At 39.9% G+C, this 4,737-nt stretch overlaps 1 pseudogene; it reads right to left on the bottom strand.

Annotated features, from left to right (window-relative positions):
- Window positions 1–608: 608 nt before the first annotated feature.
- LOC141543847 (C-C chemokine receptor type 8-like) lies at window positions 609–1,586 on the bottom strand (annotated as a pseudogene).
- Between the last annotated feature and the right edge of the window lie 3,151 nt (window positions 1,587–4,737).

Here is a 4,737-nt window from a genome sequence, read left to right on the forward strand (position 1 = left end):
CTTCCCCCCTCTTCCTATAGGCTGTCTATCTTTTGATTGTCCTTATTAAAAAATGGTGCCTATAACTAAATAAAATACTCCATATATCAGGAGGTCTCAAACTACGGCCCGTGGGCCACATGTGGCTGCTTAGGACGTTTATGCACCAGGCTATGGCAAATGGGCTGAGGGGCGGAGACAGAGTGTGAGTTCTTGTTTTTACTCTAGTCTGACCCTCCCACAGTCTGAGAGACAGTGAATATAGTGGCCCCCTATTTAAAAAGTTTGAGGACCACTCCATATATTGTCAGATGAGGCAGAGAGAAGTGTGAGACCTTTATCCCCTCATCTTTGGCACTGTGCCTCACCTAATGCAGCTCACATTACATTTGCTTTCTTGTCTGTGTGAAAGCCTTAGAAGGGATTTCAAAAGGAAAAGTCAAATGTTGCCCATATGTCCCTCCTCATAACCAAAATTTCCTCTCAATTTTTATTTCCTCCAGGACTAGAATCCCACTTTGTTCCCTTTCAAAGGAAAAAGGTAGGAACATATACAAAATCACTTTATCCCAGATAAAGTTGATGCTGAAGGAGTATGAATGCCCAAATTTTGATACATGTGTTTTTGTCTAGTCAGGAATATTTTTGAATTTCTGGAAGATTTTGGAGAGGTGCTTCTTAAATTCTTAAACTCCCCCCCTCCCCCCCAAAAAGCCTAAATTATAAGGTTGACATAGCAGTGGGTAAAGGAGATGACCTCAGTTATCTGGGTGGCCTGCATGAGTTTCTGTCTCAGAAACATCCAGGATGTACAGGTTGTATAAGGAATTCAGGAAAAGTATCATATTAAAGGGAAAATGTCCCTACTACAATGAGGACCCGCCTGATGACTTTGATTTTGTGGTGGTTCTGACACCCCCTCAGATGTTGGCGTAACACCATCTCAGGATGTTAGTGAAAGAGTAAACAGGGATGCTAAGTGACAAGTTGCTTATGCTGGAGGTTGTATTTTAAAATAAATAAATAATTTAAAAATAATTTTTAAAATGTTGATTTCAAAGTGGGTGATGAGTTTCCATTCATTAGTTCTGTCATCATAAAGGGAGTAGCACTTAAGGGTCCCCTCCTCTGAAAATTCCTGGTAAAACACCAGCAAAGGGACAGCCCCGGCAGGAGGCTAACAGCCATGCTCTTCCTGGTTGTCTCTCCTTCAAGGCATAGACTGGATAGACAATGGCCAAGTACCTACTCATGATGAAAAAGATGCTGCTGAAGAAATTAATGAAATGATCTTAGAGATGATCTTACACATGGTATTCCCAAAGACCGACTGGTCCAGAGGACAGTGTCTCCGGAAGGGAAAGGAGAACAGGAAGAGAAGGTCAGAGATGGCCAAGTTCAGCAGGGACATGACAGTCATGCTTCTCAGCTTCTTACAGACTAACAGCCCAGAATGACCAGGATGTTCCTCAGCAGGCCAAAGACAGAGAAGAGGCAGTAGAACAGACAAGAAGCTGGACTTCTGGGTCAATGCAGAGGCTAGAAGGCTTCTCTGGATAATAGTTTTCTGTGGTCATGGACACATTTGACTCCAGGGTATAATCCATCCTAGCTCCTGATTTCATATAATCTTATTTCTCCAAGGCAGTCTGCAGATCTTTGATCCTCCCTTTCCTAACTTGAACTGTCATACTATTTCTCAGTTTTTCTGAAACAGCTTCCAAGTTTATATATTTATATTATTGTGTTTGCTATCAGCTAGATTTAGCTAAAAGAGGAATGTTGGTTCCGCTTCTCTTTCTCCATTTCCCCCTCAGTGATCTGCAGCATTTGGTTCCTCCTTTTTAATACTCTACAACAAGAATCCCTCAACCAGACTGTCTTCTCTTACATCTACAACTGTAGTTTTTAAATACAACTTCCAGCACTAGCAATTAAGGGTGCCATGTCAAGAAAACTTAAATCACAAAAACTTCACATAAAGCATGCTAGATTTTGGTCCATATTCAGCTCCTGGCAACATTTTTTTTATCTGATTGAACCTTTAGAGTTCATGTGGTATAGTGGGTAGAGAATTAATCTCTAAATCAGGAAGAACTGGGTCCAAGTCTTGATGCATACTGCGTCTATGAACTTAGACAAGTCACTCAACTCTAACATTTGGCAGAAGATCTTTCTTGGTCTTCCCTCTCCCATTCACTCAGATACAAGTAGGAGATATAAAATCTCTTGATCTCATGTGCAAAAGAAATTGTAATTCATTTCTTTTTATGTGTTTTTCCCATTGATAAAACCATAACATTTCTAATGTTAAGCCATTTAACAATACTAAAGACTGGGGCAGTAAGAACTTTTTTCCCCCAGGTCTTAATGAAGCAGCTACTCCTGGGGAAGTAGGGGCTTCAGAAGTAGTTGCCAGGTCCCATTTGCACAACTAATTCTCTGCATGCCGGTTGTGTAGACTGGGCTAGAAACTGGAAACAGCTTATTTCTAGGCTGTTGTCCTTAGGATTTTGGGTTATCTACATTTGAGTAGGAGGGCAGGTGGTGGCAGTGATTTGACTTGTCCATCGAATGATACTTCCTGTCTTTTTCCCTTACTGTGCCTTGCCACTTTGCTTAGGTTGGCTTAGCCGTCCTGTGGATGGCAGTTGGTTTGTAGTTAGTGGGAATGTTAGGCCCATTAGTCACAGGAGTTGCTCTCCTGGATGATGGCTTAAAGTTTTAGAATAGAAGTAGAGCCAGTGGTCTGAGGGCTGATGCATTTATTCGGTGCTCCTGGGATTATCTGCTCATTGCCATCTATTGATGTTGGTGATGGTGGATTCATTCTTGATAGGGATTCCTCCTGCTTCTGACACATATTAACTATGTGACTCTTGGCAAATCATTTAGCTTTATGGAGCTCTAGACAACTCTCTACAACTTTCAGTTTCAGAGAAGTTGGTATTGATGGAAGGAACTTCCTCACCTGGGAATTCCCTATACCAGTGAAATCACAGTCCATTCCCCATATTTATCCACGTGAAAGCATTGAAAATATATAGTATGTCCCCAAAGTCTTAATGCCAGTCTAATAGCTTAAAACAGCATTAAAATTTTTGAGATGGCACTCTGTATAACTACATGATAATAATAATTTAACCTTCATAAAAATAGATTATCTTACTGACCCTCCTTGTGCAGAAATTTTTTTTTGCAACATTTGAACAAACTCTCTCCTTCCAAGACATTTACAGAGTAGGGCTATTTTGACAAAGGGCCATGCTAGACCAAAACTCAGGATAGAATCCAGGGGATCTCCCTTATGGCAGTGGGCCATGGGTCTGTTTAGAGATTTTATTCCCTAGAATCTGTGTAATGTCCCTAAGGTTCAGACTCTGAGAGCATCAGGGATGTCTCTCATCCCAACTCCTTCAGAGAATAGTAGATGAGCTCTACTGGATCCAAGAACTAGACTGTGATTATTGAGCAGGGGGAGAGGGAGGGACTTTAAATTACAGAAGACTGTAAAAGACACAGCACCTTAGAACTGGGGGGATCAACACTTGCTGAAAGGAGACTCTCATTACCTAAAGCAATTCTGAAAGAACAAATTTGTCCCTCTTCTTCCCAAAATGACATTTCAGTTCTGTTCCTGTCACCTCATTCAAGAAACAGATTTGTATCTTTGTATTACCCATAATGAGTCAACTATGAATTGGAGATGTTGAAGTATACTTCAATATACTATATACATCTATATACTATATTGGAAGATGTAGATAAGATAAGGAAGGATGTAAATGCCATTTATGATTGATTTTGGAATGTAGCTACATGAATATGTCCCTGTTATTGGTCTTTATCTCTTCTACCTCCTCTTTACCCTAGAATTGGCCTCAAACCCACCATCTCAGTTCTACCCTATTCCCATCAGCCCCAATCCTGTCCAGAGGGCTGGGGTGAACAAGACTTGAATTCACTGTAGAAAGTCTTGTGGACAAGAATTTTCATCTATTTAGATCTTGAAGAAACATTAGAAATGAGTTGATCCAATTCCCATATTTTATTTATTTTTAAAATTTATTGTTTTTTTCAATCAATAAATATCTATTCTTTCTCTATTCCTCTTCTCCCCTTTTCCTAAAAAAGAAAAGAACACAAAAACCCATTTGTAACAAATAGCATAATTAAGCAAAACAAATTCTCACCTTGGCCGTGTGCAGAAAAATGTGCCTCATTCTATAGCTTAAGGAGGTCATCTTTTTGTCAGGAGTAGATGGCATGGAGAAAGTGATAGTTTGTATCACAGACTATCATGGCCATTTAAAAACCTTGTCATTATGAGATAAAACTAGTCAATTAAGACAGAAAATGGAGGAGTGAAATAATGTGCCTGGGGATAAGAAATAGAAGAGAACAGCAGGAAATTCTGTGTGGCATATGATGGGTGGGATATCATTGCTAATATCTTCCTTGAGACTCTAGTTCTTTTGGTTGGAAAGCAAACAAATAGATGACATATTTATATAGTTCCACTAGCCTCAACAAACACCATCTCCACCCCAGCCTCAGTGAAAAGCTAAGGATATTATATGACTAGTCAGCTTCAATTTGGAAAGGATTCAAGAGCTAAGCTGCAACTAGGGAGAGATCATCTGGACTTTGTCTTGAGGGGTTGGAAATAGAACTCTGACAGCTAGAAATAATTGAGGTCATTCCTTAGTTAGCAAGAATAATTAGTTAACATTAGAAGCTACATGGTATGTGCTGAGG

Source organism: Sminthopsis crassicaudata, chromosome 5 (genome assembly GCF_048593235.1).
Source record: "Sminthopsis crassicaudata isolate SCR6 chromosome 5, ASM4859323v1, whole genome shotgun sequence".
Lineage (NCBI taxonomy): Eukaryota > Metazoa > Chordata > Mammalia > Dasyuromorphia > Dasyuridae > Sminthopsis > Sminthopsis crassicaudata.